Consider the following 18899-nt stretch of genomic DNA (forward strand, 5'->3'; position numbering starts at 1 on the left):
ATTTTTTGTGGTTAAAATAGCACGTGAAGTAACAAAGGAAGAATTTGAATGACATGTGTATAATTCAGGATAAGTAACTATAAAGAGTTGATTTAAGGATTCTTTTTCAGTAGTAAAAGGAATAATAAGAGGATGAGGAATTTCAATTTTTTCTTGATCATTTTTCTTTTCTTTGCCATCATTAATTCTCATTAAATATTCACAAAATGCAAGATCTTTTTTGACGCACATATTCTCTGTAAATTATAATTTTTCAGGTTGATTCCAAATTTTAGAGCACAATAAACTTTCACAAATAAAATCTTCTTTTTTTCCACAGCGAACAACCAAAAGAGTTTATCTAAAATCACCACTAAACACTACTTTGCCATCAAAAAGTGTATTTATCTCTTTCAGATCTCTTAAAAGCAAATCAAATGCTTTAACAATTTCTTTTTTGCCATTGAGATTTCATCCTATACTATCAGTTTTGTATCTCGTATTAGAGATATCAGTGAACTTTGTTTACTAACATTTGAAATAAATTTTTCATCAATATCAATTGAAATTTTAAATCGCGAATGAGCAGTTTGACCTCCGAGAAGAAGTGAAGCTGCAATACCAGAGCTTGTAGTTGCTAAAGCTATTAACCCTCTATGTCTCACCGCAGCTAATAAAGCACAATAAAAAAGCTTTTGCCAGTTCCACAAGGACCATCAATAAAGAACACCCCTGATTTATTTGAGTATACTCTATAAAGAATTATGTCATACACTTTTTTTGTTCAGTATTTAATTTATTTTGCAATAACAAATCTTCTTAACTAACAATGATATATTTCTTTCATAATATACATCTTTAGCTTCTCTTGCTGTTAAAGATGATTTGATGTAATTTGAAATTAGCTCAAATTCATTAACATCTCTGCCCATTGAGTGAAGAATATCATTATTATGATTTAAAATTTTGTAGCGAATTTTCCTTGTATTCATACTTGATACAACAACAATAACAACAACAACATACCCAGTGTATTCCCACCTAGTGGAGTCTAGGGATGATAGAGTGTACACAGACCATACCACTATCTCAAAACAAGTAGAAAGGTTGTTTTCGATAGACCTCTTTTTAAAATCCTCGGACATTGCATCTTCAATTTTTTTCCATAATTCTCTTTGATTACTTGGATTATAATAGATCAGCAACATCGCAATAATTGACTTAAACTGGTTGGCATTTGATAACTTGCAACTTCAAACATGCATTGGATCAAATTATTATCACAAAGTAATAGTTCTTTTTTTTCTGCTGCTTCTCTGAATGTGTTATAACATACTCCATTTACAGTTCATAAATATTCATATGATTTTGGTCCTTTTACATTCATTAATAGAAGTCTAAGATAATATCTTTCTCCTTCGGTTGGATGATATGTCACAACATGATCAATAACATGACTTTGTTTTCGATGTGTCCACATTTTATCTGATGTTGACCATACAAAATGTTCTGGAAATTCACAATATAATAAATTCAAGTCCATAGCATCTTTATTTAATCTATTCATTAGAAAAAACTCAGAACATTATATTTTGAATCATGAGAATATCTACAATCTTTGTAATATTATTGTAACGACCCGAAACTACCCCCTAGTTGTTACATAGTGCTTACGATCCCGAGATACCACAAGCTAACCCATGAACTAGTACCTACTGTAAGCATTGAATAATATAATCATGAATGCAGAAGAATAACTAAAATGCTATAAGGTTTTAATAATGAAATAACTACTGAATTATGAATCTGATAAAAATATTGTAATCTGAATAGCTAACTGTAGTGTCTGAAAAGCCTCTAAATTGGATACTGTGAGTTGATGGGACATACCCCAACTAACTCTACTAACTACTGAGATAAAAACATGAAGTAATATAATATGTCCCTGGATAATGAGGACTCACCACTGCTACTGTACTGGTGATAATCTGAGAATCTAGGTGCGATCTAGGAAATAAGCGTCAGCACCTATGATATAAGACATTATAGCACAAAGAAAAGGTATGCGATCAGTACTTTGAATGTACTGATATGTTAAATGAGGTAGGATGATATGCATGGTCTCATGAATAGGAATGCTAATAATTAACTGGACATACAAGTAAAGCATGGAGTACTGAATAAAGAGCATGAAATCTATAGATACTGACAATGCAGGAAAATCTGTAAATACTGTGGATACATGACCAAACATATAATATGAACTGAGTAAAATTTGTAAATTGATATACTGAGATAACTAAAACCTGTATACTTTGGTAAAACAACACTAAGACTGAATAACTGAGCTGGGACTGTAACTGAGACTATATCTAAGACTGTGGGAGGTATCATCTAACCGACATTTCCTAATTTAATCTAATCGAGGTCCAATCTGTAACGCCAGTTGGAAGGGTGTTAATACCGTGCCGCGGATACTAGCGATGGCTGTGTGGATCCACTAAACTGATATAATATCCAAAGGACTAAGGGTTTTAAGCCTGAACTGACGGGTGACCCCTACGAGATAGTCAAGCCTAGTCTGACGGGTGACTAATCATATCCTACTCTGGCTACGTAGTTTTGGAGTACAGGGACTGCTATTAACAAATCTGTCTATCTGACAGGGAAGTTGCCATCCCTACACTTGCTCGGTGCTAAATCCTACTCCCAACTGAAAGACACTAACATACTAGACTGTTCTGAGTTGAATAATTGATATCTGACTATTTTGATAATGCTCATAATATAATTTGAAGACAATTCTGTAATGTACTTAGGCTAGACTAAATAAACAGCTATGGTTTTTGGGTATTCAATGCCCCCAGGACTCAAAACAACTATACTGAAAAGGCACTAAAGCTTGAAGGCCAAAACATGAAGGCTCTTATTAAATAAATCACTTTTGTAGGCATTTTATCAAACACTTGTAGTTCATAGTTTTAAAACAATCATAGGAATGTCATGGAACTTATAGGAATAGCATGAATTCATCATAAAAACATTAAATCATGGTTTAATTCAATAAATAATAATATTAAAATATGAAGGATTGAATAATAACAATAATTTCATGGTAACATGGTATAGAATCATAGTTCATGGAGATTCATGGGTGAAATCCCAATTTAAAACACAATAACTTGAAAAGATCACAATTTTATAATTTAAAAAGGTTGCTTAGACTCCGTGGATGAAAGGGATCCATAGATGAACATCTAACATACCTGGGATGATGAATTTGGAAGGATTGATAGAGAGTTCATGAGATTTGACCTTGATTCTTGAGAGCTAGGGTTCTTGTTCTTGAAAAAGGGGATTTTTAATTTGAGAAAAAGTGAATTATGATGAGTATTTAGGTTAATTAGGGGTTAAATTTCGTATTTAGGGCGAGTTTAGGGCTTAGAAAAAAGACCCAAATACCCTTAAATGAATTTAGAAACACAAGCTAGAAACTGAAATCCTGATTTTTGGCCTTGGCTCGAGGCACCACTATCACGCCAAACCACTGGAAAAGGGACAACTGGGACCTGGACAAACACCGCGATATGCCACCATCACGGTAAGCTTGTGGATGCCATTTTTTCCATCTCCGCGATGCGCCATGATCGCGGAGGCCCACTGGAAATTGACAAATGGGAAATTGGCTTGCTCCGCGATGCGCTATGATCACGAAGTCACACTAAAAATTGATAATTGTCAAATTGACCTATGGCGTGATGCTCCAGGATTGCGGACCCTCACTGGATTTTGCCAAATGGGAGATTGGACTGCTCTGCGACGCGCTAGAAGTTAAAATGATGGGGTTTTACGATTGAAACTTAAAATCACCATAACTTCTTACCCAGTTATCGTCTTTGGGCGAATTTTATATCGTTATAAAACTAATTGACTTTCCTATGCAATGGAAGGCTCTAAACTAAAAAATAATGAGTATTTCAAAAATTTCATATATGAATACTCATGTATTGGGACATATATTATGCTAGGAAAATACGGAGTGTTACAATATCTCCCTCTTAGGATCATTCGTCCGTAAATGAAACTGGTTAAGCTGAGGGAACTAATGGACTGAGTTTACATACTGAATATACATGTTTGATGCATGGAATGCATGACTAAACTGATTCATGAATGCATGACTGACATGAACACGATGTGCTGCTGAAACTGAGCATAGCAGAAAAAAAATCTTAAGAAGATTGGTACCTTATACTGAACCTAGATTTGCAGAGAAAAGATGAGGGTACTCGGTCCGCATATTTGCTTTTTCTTTCCAAGTGGCTCCCTCAACGAACTGATTCCGCCAAAGAACTTTGACTAGTGAAACTTCTTTCTTCCTTAGTCTACGAACTTGATGATCAAGAATTTTGACTGGAACTTTCTCAATGGAAAGACTGTTCTGAATATCTATACTTTTTAAGTGAATAACTACAACTGGATCACCAATACACTTTTTCAACAATGAGACATTGAACACTGGGTATACTGAGGTTAAATTTGAGGGAAACTCTAGCTCTTAAGCTACCTTTCCGAAACGACTGAGGATTCTGAAGGGACCGACATATCGGGGACTGAGTTTTTCTTTCTAGCCGAATCTCCTCACTCCCTTCATGAGAGAGATTTTTAAGAACACAAAATCACCAACCTCAAACTCGAGATCCTTTCTCCTCACATCTGCATATGATTTCTATCGTCTTTGGGCAGCCCTAAGCCTTTCTCTGATCAACTGAATCTTTTCTTACGTATCAAACACCAAGTCAGGCCCTACTACTACGGCCTCACCTACTTCAAACCAACCAATTGGAGATCTACATCTCCTACCATAGAGAGCCTCAAACGAAGCCATACGAATACTAAAATGATAGCTGTTATTGTATGAGAATTCAATCAAAGGCAAATGGTCATCCCAACTACCCTTGAAATCAATAATGCATGCTCTCAGCATATCCTCATAAGTCTGAATGGTCCTTTTTGCTTGACCATATGTATGAGGGTGGAAGGTTGTACTAAGGTGGACTTGGGTACCAAGACCTTTTTGGAACGCTTTCCAAAAGTGAGAGGTAAACTGAGTACCTCTATCTGAGATGATTAATAAGGGAACATCGTGCAACCTAACCAACTCTCTGAGATAGAGACTGGCATAGTCCTCGATGGAGTAAGAGGTATGGATTGGCAAGAAATGAGTTGATTTGGCCATCCTGTCTACGATTACCCAAATAGAGTCATGCTGATAATAGGTACAAGGCAAACCTGTCATAAAGTCCATGTTTATTTCCTTCCATTTCCATATGGGAATATTAAACTCCTGTATGCATTCACTAGGCTTCTGGTGCTCAACCTTAACTTACTGGCATGTAGAGCACTTAGTTACAAACTCTGCGATATCTCTCTTCATCCCACTCCACCAATAGATCTCCCATAAATCGTGGTACATCTTAGTGGCCCCTGGATGAATAGAGTACTGCGCACCATGCACTTCTGCAAGAATTTATTGCCTCAACTCATCTACACCGGCATACACAATCTACCCTGACAACGAAAAACACCATCTCCCTCTTGGGAGAAAACCTCTACTTTCTGATCTCTGATTGATTCTTTCAACTTAACTAAACTAGGATATCTATCCTGCTTTTTCTTCACCTCGGTAACTAGAGATGATTCTGAGCTACTCTACACCCATACACTACCTTCTGCTGAATCGACTAAGCGAATACCTAGTCGGGCAAGCTGATGAACTTCCTGAGCTAACTTCTTCTTACCATACTCAACATGAGTTATACTACCCATAGACATTCTACTGAGAGTATCAGCCACTACATTGGCCTTGCCCGGATGATACAGAAAACTCATGTCATAATCCTTCAATAACTCTAACCATCTTCTCTGATGCAAATTCAAATCTTTCTAAGAGAACACATAGTGAAGGCTTCTGTGATCTGTGAACATATCTACATGCACCCCATACAAGTAATGCCTCCAAATCTGTAAGGCGAATACTACGCTATTAGCTCAAGATCATGAGTTGAATAATTCTTTTCATGAAGTTTAAGTTGTTTGGAGGCGTAGGCTATGACCTTACCTTTCTGCATGAGGACACAACTCAAATCTACTCTGGGTGCATCACAGTACACAATAAAACTATCTAAACCATTTGGTAGAGTAAGAACTAGGGCTGACATGAGTCGAGTCTTCAACTCCTGAAAAATTATCTTGTATGAATCTGACCACTGAAACTTAACTTTCTTCTGAGTCAATCTGTACATGGGGGATGCAATAAAAGAAAACCCTTCAACAAACCAACGGTAATAGCTAGCTAAACCCAAGAAACTCCTGACATCTGACGGAGAGAAGGAACTAGGCTAGTTTCTCACCGCATCGGTCTTTTGAGGATTAACTCTAATGCCATCACCAAAAATAATATGGCCAAGGAAAGCTATTGATCTTAGCCAGAATTCACACTTATTGAATTTAGCGAACAACTGATGGGCTCTAAGAGTTTGCAATACTATTCTGAGATGGTCTGCATGATCATTTTTGCTATGGGAGTAAACAAAAATATCATCAATGAATACTATGACAAACATGTCCAAGTACTGCTTGAACACTTAGTTCATCAAGTCCATGAAGTCTGCTGGGGCATTAGTAAGACCAAAGGACATGACTAGAAATTCAAAGTGACCATACTGAGTTTGAAAAGCTATTTTCAGAATATCACATTCTCTGACTCTAAGCTGATAATAGCCTGATCTGAGGTCTATCTTGGTAAAGTAACTGGCACCCTGAAGTTGACCGAACAAGTCATCGATTCTAAGAAGTGGATATTTATTCTTGACTGTGACCTTGTTCAACTGATGGTAATTTATGCACATTCTGAGAGAACCATCTTTCTTACGCACGAATAGAATAGGTGTGTCCTACGGGGAGACACTAGGCCTAATGAATCCCTTATCTAAAAGATCCTTCAACTGTTCTTTCAGTTCTTTGGGTTTAGCTGGAGCCATTTTGTATGGCAAAATAGATATAGGTTGAGTATTTGGGAGAAGGCCTATTCTGAAGTCGATTTCCCTTTCGGGAGAAACTCTGGGAAGATCTTTAGAAAATATATCTAAGAATTCATCTACTACTGGAACTGACTCAAGAGCTGGAGTTTCTGAGTTAGAATCTTTGACTCGTACAAGATAGTAGACACATCTCTTGGATATCATCTTTCTGGCTCTAAGGTATGAAATCAACTGACCCCTAAGAGTTGTAGTACTACCCTTCTTTGGGATGGTTCATTTGGGAACTAAAAATTAACTATTCTATTTCTACAATTAACTGGGCATAGCATGAGTGGAGCCAATCCATGTCGAGAATGATGTCACAGTCAATCATCTCTAACTCTACGAGATCAACTAAGGTAAATTTTTAAGATATTGTGACCGGATAGTTCCTATATACCTGTCAGGCTACAATGGAAACGCCTACTGGGTAGACACTGAAAAGGGCTCTGCTAGAGTTTCGGGACTGACTCCAAAATTGACAGCTATATATGGAGTTACAAAAGAAAGAGAAGCTCCAGGGTCTAGTAAAGCATAAACATGTAAGTGAAAGACCTACAACGTACCAGTAACTACATCAGGAAAATTTTCCAAATCTTAGCACGAATGAAGTGCATATAATCTGTTCACTACTGATAACACTGAAAGCAGCACCCTGTTGAGTTGGGTGGTCAAATGGAACTGATGACTAATGGGACTGGCCCTATTGGCGCTCATCCCTACCTTTCTGAGCAACTACCTGACACTCTCGAATCTGAGGCCTGGATTACCACACCCGAATCACACATCACTACCTGCTCTACACTCACCCTGATGGTGTCTGCCACACTTCTAACATAAAGGATTAGTACGAGCACTACTAACACTGACCTAGGACTTAGAGCCTGGTGCCCTATCTCTATTGTCATTTCTGAATTTGGGTACTGGGGCACTGGCTAAAGAAGGTACTGGGGCTAGAGACCTCTGAGGAAACTAAGGAAAGTTACCACCTTATGACTTTGGCTGATTGAAATTAAAACTATCCGTCCTAGCTCTATTGTTTCCTCTCTTCCTCTCCTTAATCTTTTGCTACTCTATTTGTTGAGCATGGACTATTAGCCTATACAAATCCATCTTACTAATCAGCATTGCGGTCCAACACTCCTTGACCACACTATCAGATACGCCAGGCACAAACTTACTCATCTTTGACCTACTACCAGCTACCACATAAGGAGCTTATCTAGCTAACTAAGTGAACTTAAGAGAATACTCCCTCACACTCATGCTACCTTGCCTTAAATTAATAAATTCTAACACTTTGTCCTTTCTCAACTCTAATGGAAAGAATCTATCCAAGAAAGTAGCGGCAAACTCTTCCCATTCTATAGGTCCTATATCAATAACTCTATCAAATTTCCACTGCTTAAACCAATTATGGGCTACATCCTGCAATTGATATGCAGCCAACTCGACACTCGGACTAGACATCACCACCATAACATCCGTGACCTTTTGAACCATATCTAAGAATTTCTTTGGATCCTCTTCAAAGTTGGATCCCATGAAAGAAGGAGGATTCATCTGAGTGAAATCCTAAATTCTGGTAGCAGTAGTATTGGCCACTGGATTGGACAGAAAATCAGCTTATCATTTATTTTGTGCTGCTACTGAATTGGCTAAAGTAGTGAACGCAACCCTGAATTCTGCGTGAGAGACATGCTCGTACAGAGGATATTTTTAGACGAGCTGAGGGGTTGTCTGAGTTCTTATTCTTCTTTCGTTCTTCTTGGGAGTCACACGGAAGGAAAAAACGAATTAGATTGAGAGTTTAACTTGGGCTAATGCTCACTCGCATGACATGAATACTGAAAGAAGGAAAACTTTTTCCTAAACGTCTTGTAGCCTCTCGACCATAAGTGTGGCGCGATACACACCCATGTACAAGACTCAACTCGATGTGGCTTTCAGACTTCCTAAGACACTTTAAAACCTTAGGCTCTGATACCAAGTTTGTAACGACCCGAGACTACCCTCTAGTCGTTACACGGTACTTACGATCCAGAGAGATCACAAGCTAACCTATGAGCTGGTACCTGCTATGAGTACTGAATAATATAATCATAAATGCAGAAGAATAACTGAAATGCCATAAGGTTTTAATAATGAAATAACTAATGAATTATGAATCTGATAAAAATACTAAAATCTAAATAGTCTGAATAACTAATTGTAGTGTCTGAAAAGCCTCTAAACTGAATACTGTGAGTTGATGGGATAGGCCCCAACTAACTCTACTAACTACTGAGATAAGGACATGAAGTAGTATAATCTGTCCCCAGATGATGAGGACTCACCGCTGCTACTGTACTATTGATAATCTAAGAATCTAGGTGCGATCCAGGAACTGAGCATCAGCACCTATGATATGAGACATCATAGAGCAAAGAAAAGGTATGTGATCAGTACTTTGAATATACTGGTATGCTAAATAAGGTAGGTTGATATGCATGGTCTCATGAATATAAATGATAATAGTTAACTGGACATACATGTAAAGCATGAAGTACTGAATAAAGAGCATGAATTTATAAATACTGACAATGCAGGAAAATCTGTAAATAATGTGGATGCATGACCAAGCATATAACATGAACTGAGTAAAATTTGTAAAATTATATACTAAGATAACTGAAACCTGTATGCTTTGTTCAAACAACTCTAAGACTGAATAACTAAGATGGGACTGTAACTGAGACTATATCTGAGACTGTAGGAGGTATTATCTAACCGATATTCCCCAATTTGAGCTAATAGGTTGGAAGGGTGTTAGCACCGTGCCACGAGTACTAAAGATGGCTGTATGGATCCACTAAACTGATATAATGTCCAAAGAACTAAGGGTGTCAATCCTGAACTGACGGGTGACCCCTACGAGATAGTCAAGCCTGGTCTAACGGGTGACTATTTATATCCTACGATGGCTATGTAGTTCTAGAGTATAGGTACTGCTACTAATGACTCTGTCTATCTGATAGGGAAGTCGTCATCCCTATACTTGCTCGGTGCTAAATCCTATTCCCAACTGAAAGACACTGAGATACTAGATTGTTCTGAGTTAAATAATTTATATCTGACTATTTTGATAATGCTCATAATATAATCTGAAGACTATTCTGTAATGTACTGAGGCTAGACTAAATAAACAGCTATGGTTTTTGGGTATTCAATACCCTCAGGACTCAAAGCAATAATACTACAAAGATACTAAAGCTTGAAGGTCAAAACATGAAGGCTCTTATTAAATAAATCACTCTTTTAGGCATTTTATCAAACACTTGTAGTTCATGGTTTTAAAACAATCATAGAAATGTCATGGAACTTGTAGGAATAGCATGAATTCATCATAATAGCATTAAATCATGGTTTAATTCAATAAATAATAATATTAAAGCATGGAAGATTGAATAATAACAATAATTTCATGGTAACAAGGTATAGAATCATAGTTCATGGAGTTTCATGGGTGATATCCCAATTTAAAACACAATAACTTGAAAAGACCATAATTTTATAATTTAAAAAGGTTGCTTGGACTCCGTGGATGAAAGAGATCCATGGATGAATATCTAACATACCTGGGATGATGAATTTGGAAGGATTGATGGAGAGTTCTTGAGATTTGGCCTTGATTCTTGAGAGCTAAGGTTTCTTGTTCTTGAAAGAGGGGATTTTTAATTTGAGGAAAAATGAATAATGATGAGTAATTAAGTCAATTAGGTGTTAAATTTCGTGTTTAGAGAGAGGTTAAGGCTTATGAAAAATACCCAAATACCTTTAAATGAATTTAAAAACACAAGCTGGAAACTGAAATCTCAATTTTTGGCCTTAGCGCGACGCGCCACTATCGCGCCAAGCCACCGAAAAAGGGACAACTGGGACCTGGACAAACGCCGTGATACGCCACCATCGCTGTAAGCCTGTGGATGCCATTTTGGCCATCTTCACGACGTGCCATGATCGCGGAGGCCCACTGGAAATTGACAAACGAGAAATTGGCCTGCTTCGCGACGCGCCATGATCGCGGCGTCATACGGAAAATCGACAATTATCAAATTGACCTATAGTACAATGCACCAGAATGGCAGACCCTCACTAGATTTTTCCAAATGGGATATTGGCCTGGTCTGCAACGCGCTAGAGGTTAAAATGACGGGGTTTTGCAATTGAAACTTAAAATCACCATAACTTCTTACCCGGTTATCGGATTTGGATGAATTTTATATCATTGGTAAACTAATTAAATTTTTTATGTAATGGCAGGCTCTAAACTAAAAAATAATGAGTATTTTAAAATTTTCATATGCTAATACTCATGTATTGGGACTTAGATTATGCTAGGAAAATATGGGGTGTTACAATTATCCGAACTTTTAAATGAAATGAATTGTTGGCCCTCAAGATGCAGTTGAAGATGATATGCACTTGGATTCATTTCATTAATAGAGAATGCAAATATTCTCCATGAAGCCTCAGGTGGTGATACCCACCTAGCTGTTTGATATTCTTTTATCTCATCTATCTCTATATTTGTATCATTTGAATGTATATAAAATCCTATTTTATCATGACCTTTGCAAATGTACTTATAAATATATTTGACAATTTTAATGTGTGAGAAAATCTCTACATTGATATGACAATTGAATTTACAGAGTAAAACTGGATTATAAGGAACAACCCATGTATTATCAAGAAAGTGTCCTCTAATTTTATCAGTTTTCTTGTATTTCATCTTCTATATATTCGGTATGAATTTTTCTCTTTATTTGTTTGTTATGCAAAATCCCTAGGATACTTAAACTTACAGTAACTCTTTTTCTTCATACAAGAATTTGTTGGATTCAAAGTACCACATGGACCATGCATTATGTGTTGTGTAACAAGAGAGTATAGATAGGAATTTATTTCCTCATCAGGCAACTCAGCACACACAAATCACTCATATGCTTCGGGAGTTAGTAATTTGTAATTCTTATCAAGTATAATAAGAAAATAAGCATGCGAAAGTCCTCGTTTTTGAAATTCCACTATATACATAAATGCTGCAACTTTTTCAAATATATGTCTTTTCAGAATATCTTTTTTCAATTCTTCTAACTTTTCTCTAACTTCTCGGCTAAGCAGATCAGGTTTATTTTGTGCTTCACCTGTTGGCAAGAGATTTTTTTCTATTTCAGGCCAAGAGGGATTACATGTCATAGTCAGAAATATATATGATTTTTTAAAACGTTGTACTAATGGGATAGCATCCATATATCGTCGACGCATATCCCTTGGGCCTCCTATAAAGCTTAGAGGAAGTATGCATTATTTTTCTATTTTTGATGCTTTTCTTTATCCACGTCGTAAGACATCTAAGATTCCTTCTAATATATCTACTCTAAATAAATCTTGATTAAAAAATGCTTTAATCTTTGCCTTTCAATTTTTATCTATTCATCTACTATGTATTGTTGGAATAATCTTCCTGAATGTAAGATTATATTTACATCATCTCTTATAAGATTATATTTACATCATCTCTTATTTATAGTTCGTAACAATAATATTCATGACAAGAAACAGTGTCTCTTTTTCGCTTTCCTTTTTGCATTACTTCAGCTTCTATATTAAGAAGTTCATCGATTGAAGACATATTCATTACATTTGGTAATTGTTCTTGCTCATAATATATTCGAGTACATGTGATAGAAGAGTGCTTAATTTTTTTAATACCACAATGCCAGCCATTTTGACCGTATGAATATAACAGAGGATATTGCAAAGGATCATAATAGTCATAATAATGACTTTTATTAGTTTTCGTATATATTCGGATATGTGGTGTAGAAATAGAATTATTAATATCTTGTTCAACCCATATGCCTGCAACTTCAGTTACAGTCAGTAAGTTATATATTTGCTGACCTAAACCAGAATCACACTTAAGTGCAATATAAAAATCAGATAGATGAGGAACATCAATCAAAGATTTTAAAAAACATTAAGTATGGATTGTTTTTTAATATGTCCATCAAGTTTCTAACAATACACTCATTTAGTTTATTTGAACATGCCATTCAATTTCTTACTTCCTTTTCACTATCAAAGAAATATAACTGTAAATTTTTACCTTTTTGATCCACGGGAATCAGGTCATTAATGAGATGATACATTTGTCCTTGAACCTGAAAAGTATAAATATCTTTGTTTTTTTTTTGCTAACTCTTTGTCTAAGATACTCCGAGAGAGGTAAATGCAAATATATTATTGTATGTTCTAATATAAGTTCGAAATTATTTTGATTCCTCTGTATTTTGTAGATAAAGTTTTTTCAATTTTATTGAAATTTCATGTGCAGTTAATTGAATAGAACCATTGTCGCAACAAAATGCAGGAGACTCAAATTCAAATCTTTTTACTTTACAGAATTTACATTTCGGAACATCTTTTAATTTTATATAACTCATTTGTAATTACGTAATAGTTGAGCATCTAGGTTCTGTGAAACCATGCCCTGCAGTTGACAAATCCAAAATAGGACATACTGATTTTAGTATATGATATTATTGTTAATAAAAATTATTAAATAGTTTTTGTGTAATAACTACTAATTACCTTATTTATATATACCTGTTTCGAATGGAATTGTTGATTCTTTTTTGAGAAAATATCTTTGTTCAGTAGTCACATTAATAGAATTGAAAGACGATGCCAAAGCTGAATCATTGTTCACTGAATTTTCAGACAATCGTCATCTTTTTAACTCTGCTCTTCTTGCTCGTCGATGTGCCAAAAAAAACTTTTTTTTCTCATTTGTCATTAATCTATATAATTCACGTCTTCTAGTATTTTTATCAGCATTTAATTTTTTGATTGGTTGATCAGTTTTAGAATCTTCAGTACACGACATTTTTTACGGTCCAAATATTTTTTATGAATTCTTGAAAGGATAAAAAAAAATTAAATTTTAGTACATATTCGTACCAAGTAATAATTACATTTGTGTAAGGCATGTGACTTTATAAAAAAAATAAAAGATAATAGAGAAAGATAAACATTTCATACTTTATATTATAAAGGAATCATGGCAAAAAAATATTTGCAATTCAATATTGTAATTCAAGTAAGTTGAACTTACCACACAATCAAATGTAGATACAGACACAAAGATAGCTATCACCAAAGAGATGAAATTGCAAAGTAGACACTTTGAAATGTATACATTAGCTTATAATTTTTAAAAAAATATTCAAAATATACTGAAGAAAAAATTAGTCTATCTTAATGAGCAGATCTAATCTTACCATCATTGAACTAACCTCTTTTTTTTATACAAGCAGATTCTGAAATTAATATATATATATATATATATATATATATATATATATTTTTTACCAAAAAACGTATACGTACAACCAAAGCACATAAAAATTTTGTGATGGAATAATTAAATATCCCTTAAAAAAAGAATAAGAATTGAATTTCTATTCTGAGAGGAGAAATAAATATAAATATATAAACAAAGAAAGATATAAAAACTTACAAGTTTACGAGAGAAGAGCACTTTTTTTTTGGGGTGGGGTGGGGTGAGAAAAGATGAGTGAGCAATATGGAGAGTGTATTTATTTGTCTCATCAGTTCTGAAATCTGTCAAATGTGGTACTTGGTTTATTATTTTTCATGTGGTGGAAATAATGGATACATGGATAGATATTTGTGGGGGTGTAGAACCAATTTCTCTGTTATATTGTATATGTGTTCACATTTGTTCAAAATTGAAATTTTAAAAATAAATAATAAATTCGTAAGATTTATAAAATTATCTCTTTTAAAGTCACTTTTAATTAAATGAGATGGAATAAGAAAAAAATGAAATTAATGTCATTAAATAGTTATTTAATAAGAAAAATCGTCTTTTTTCTCAAACTAATTAAAAACCATTTGTCGACTTATAAAATAAAATGGAGGAAATATAAATTTTAACAATTTTATTTTTGAAAATTTATTACCTACAATACAATATAATAGATATAAAAATATATTGTAATGTGCATGTGGTTCAATCATAGCGAGAAGATATTCCCATGTGGTAGAGTATGTATAGATATTTTTCTGTACGAAATATCAAAAATACTCTTAACTATTAAGATATAGATGCGAAATTCCAAATCTATCCTTGATCGTCACTAACTCTCTTTTCAGTCCAAAAAGTTTTCAAATTTTTCCATTTCTTAAGTAATGATTCAAATAGATTATTATTAGATTACTGCAAATAAATTAAGTTACCGGAAAAAATGAATTGTGTTGTTATAAGAGCATGTTAGTTGTCTCAGTTTTACCAGCTCTACTTTCACCACTAACCAGAATAGAATTTCTTTTTCTCCTCATTGACCATTGTCCTGTATCCAGTAAAGGCGGTTGAATATATCATGCTAATAACAAAGAAATTATTATAATTATTGTGCTTAACCTGGGACGAACCTGTAATCAACATCTGCGATGGCAAAGACATGAGGGCTTAATTTTCCAAATGGCGCTCCCTTGTATTGTTGCATCAAGTGTGAATCATACAAATGAGGCAATTTTTGAAATGGATTTATTACAACTAAGATATTTTGTGTATAAGTCTGCAATTATATCAAATATTAAGATACGTGCACTGTTGTCTGTACTGTAACACAAGAAAGAGCTTAAGATAAGGCATAATACAAGTAATCAATACAGTATCTTACGTAAATTTCATTTGAGTTTGTATCTTTTTTTGAGGTTCTGCAGTACTCCAGGCTCATGCAAATAGAATAATTTGGTCATGTCATCCACACCCGCCGCCTGAGCTAAAAATTGGTGACAATTACCTAACAAGCTGAAGCATGATAGGAACGTAATATATCACATTAAAAAACTTATCTCACAAATGATCACACAATCTCTTATATCATGCAATGTAACTCAACAAATGCTCTAACACCAAAAGGAGTCAAAACTCACGAGTAAATCAAACAAAGAGATGTAATGGTGTAGACACAAATCTATCAACATACCATGTAAACTATAATCAAATTGTTAAAAAATTGAATGGTTTGAGGCATATAGGGGGGACAATTCAAGGCGTAACGAAAAATTGGCATGCTAAATAACAAAAATAGAAGCAAAGGAGTTGGGATTTTCCAGCCAACAGATGGTACTCTCATTTGCAATCTCTAGGCACCAAAACAAAACCTCCAGAGCTCATGCCTAAGAACGAGCTGCTTATAGGTTGTTGTACCTTGGTGCTATAACTGAGAAAAGCAGTTCCTACTGCAAATGGCGATCAAAAGGAAAAAACTTCCTCAGAATATGAGTTATATTCCCTTCGAATAAGAAAAACCATCACAACTGAAGCTTGCTTCTTGGTAGCAGACCTCCATCGCTAACAGGTGGATTCCATCTAAGCTACATGCAAGCCTTGGTAAATACATAAGTCGAGAAAGGATTTTAAAATCACATGAACAAGAACTTTCTATACTATTGGATGAAAAAGAGGCATATTATGATGGTCAAGAAATGTAACTGACTTGAAATGCCATATTACATCTAAGTAAATTTTTTTATTTACTTAAACTATAGTTAGCTAACCTCTGTCAGATTCGGGGAAAAAAAGAAAATTCCCTCACAGAATGTACTTGAGTCTGATATATTGAACTTTTCACATACACTCACCTGACAGATACATTTGGTTCACTAAGACATTTTCCAAACTCAAAACTAAGTGAACTTATACTCGTTGTATAACTGCCCCAAGTAAAATGATATAAAGGCTGATAAGAATATAAGAGGTCTAATCCATACCCTATAGAAAAGCCTACGGTTTTGTTCAATAAAGGATGATTGATTAGTATAAATGTTTCAGGAACAAAGGCGACTTGAAGATCAATTTGCTGTAGAATAAGAAAATATCTAATTAAAGTTTGAAATCTAAATTGTGGTAAACTGTAGGACCAATAATTACCAGCACTCCTTAATCTCAACTAAGTTGAGGCTAGGTATATGAATCTTCACTGTCTATGTCCCTCCATCTAAGCTATATATCCAAACCTTGGTAAATACATAAGTCGAGAAAGGACTCAAAATCACATCAACAAGAACTTTACATAATAAGCGATAAAAAAAGAGCATGTTGTGATGGTCACCAGATATAACTGAGACTTGCACATTAGACAAATAATGAAGGTGCTAACAATCACGAAGAAATTTATCTAGGTCCCACACTATTTAACATTAATCTCAACTAAGCAAGTTAAAGAAATGAACGATATTGACTTTCAGAAAATCTTTCAAAGATATCCATCGCACCTTCTATAGTAGAACTGATGGATGGCAGTTTTTTGTCCACTGAACATCATTCATGTACGTTGAAAATATGCAAACACACCATGACCATTCCTCATGGACCAAGCAATTAGAATATAGCACTGAAATGAACTAAGATAAAAGAGAAAACACCAAGTCATTCTTCAGGTGGTCTGCAAAGCTCCAGCACAGTAGAACCTATCTTAAATTTACATGTAAACAGTAGGTTGGTCTTAAATATCTATGCATGGAGCAGAAAGAAAATTAGCCCAAATTGCATGTTTAAGCAATCCTTAATTTTCCTTGGTACGGATATGGACCTAAGGTCTCAAAAAGTAAGAAAGCACATGACCATTAGAAAGTGCACAACATATCCATATCAACACTATTTCTAGTGCAAAGAAGTTATTTGCATAGAATCAGCAAAGGTAAACTCTGAAACATCATGCTAATAGGATGTGCTCCATGCAAGCAACTTTGAATTCATCTAAATCTTATACATTTAAGTTTCAGACTCGGCATGATGAAATTCAAGGGCTGGCAATGATTAGTACACATTAAAAAGTGTTCAATATAATAAAAAGATAACAGAGAAAAAGACATCAAACTACCAAAGACTTAAAATTGAAGAATATCATCTGGTGACGGACATTACTGTATATGTTCTGCTCTATTCAGGTACTTTCATTCTTTTTGTATAATCACAAAATAACTGAGGATTAATGATACACGATTCGAAAACTCAGTGGATAATTGACCTGCCCCTCTACCTTCCCCACTAATATGCCCTATTCAGGTACATTTTCATTTTCTTTTAATAACCCGAAAACATCCAAGGATTAATGACACGGTTCAAAACTCCGTAGATAACTAACCTGCCCCAATAACCTTCTCTACTTACATACCAAATTTTTAACTGTGACAGAGGTTACCCGCACATTACAAGCTAAGCTCGTAACACATAATAGAGCCCAGGACGACTCAGGTGCATTTCATTCTAATACTAAATTATTTGAATTAATCTCTTTATCTGTAACGCCTTGAGAGTACACCCTAGACATCACACGGTGCTTACAATCCCAAGGAACCACTAGCTAACCCATGAGCTGGTACTGCTGTGAGTACTAAATAATATAATAATAATGCGGAAGAAGAACTGTTATGCCATAACGTTTTAAGTAATGAAAACTAGTAAAATCTATAAATACCAAACTGATAAAATAATCTGACAATATCAACTGAAGTCTGAATACTTAATAACTGACTATAGTTTCTGAAAAGCCTCTAGACTGACTGAATATGAGTTGATGGGACAAGCCCCAACTAACTCCAACTGACTACTAAACTGAAAGCATGAAATAAAAATAATCTGTCCTCGAAATATAAGGACTCACCACTGCTACTGCTGAAAGCCTGAGGATTCTATGCGCGGTCCGGGAATTGGACGTCTGAACCTATGATATAATACATCATAGCGCAAAAAAA

At 34.9% G+C, this 18899-nt stretch overlaps 1 long non-coding RNA gene across 2 annotated transcripts; it reads right to left on the minus strand.

Moving 5' to 3' along the window:
• Window positions 1-1846: 1846 nt before the first annotated feature.
• Window positions 1847-14788, minus strand: LOC124898740. Of its 2 annotated transcripts, none has more exons than XR_007055489.1 (3): window positions 14629-14788; window positions 13216-13270; window positions 1847-2007 (listed from the first exon to the last, which is right to left on the minus strand). It is a non-coding gene; the product is annotated as an uncharacterized LOC124898740 (long non-coding RNA). The 2 variants fall into 2 exon arrangements; XR_007055490.1 differs by lacking the exon at window positions 1847-2007 and adding an exon at window positions 9287-9461.
• Between the last annotated feature and the right edge of the window lie 4111 nt (window positions 14789-18899).

This window comes from Capsicum annuum, chromosome 5 (assembly GCF_002878395.1).
Source record: "Capsicum annuum cultivar UCD-10X-F1 chromosome 5, UCD10Xv1.1, whole genome shotgun sequence".
NCBI lineage: Eukaryota > Viridiplantae > Streptophyta > Magnoliopsida > Solanales > Solanaceae > Capsicum > Capsicum annuum.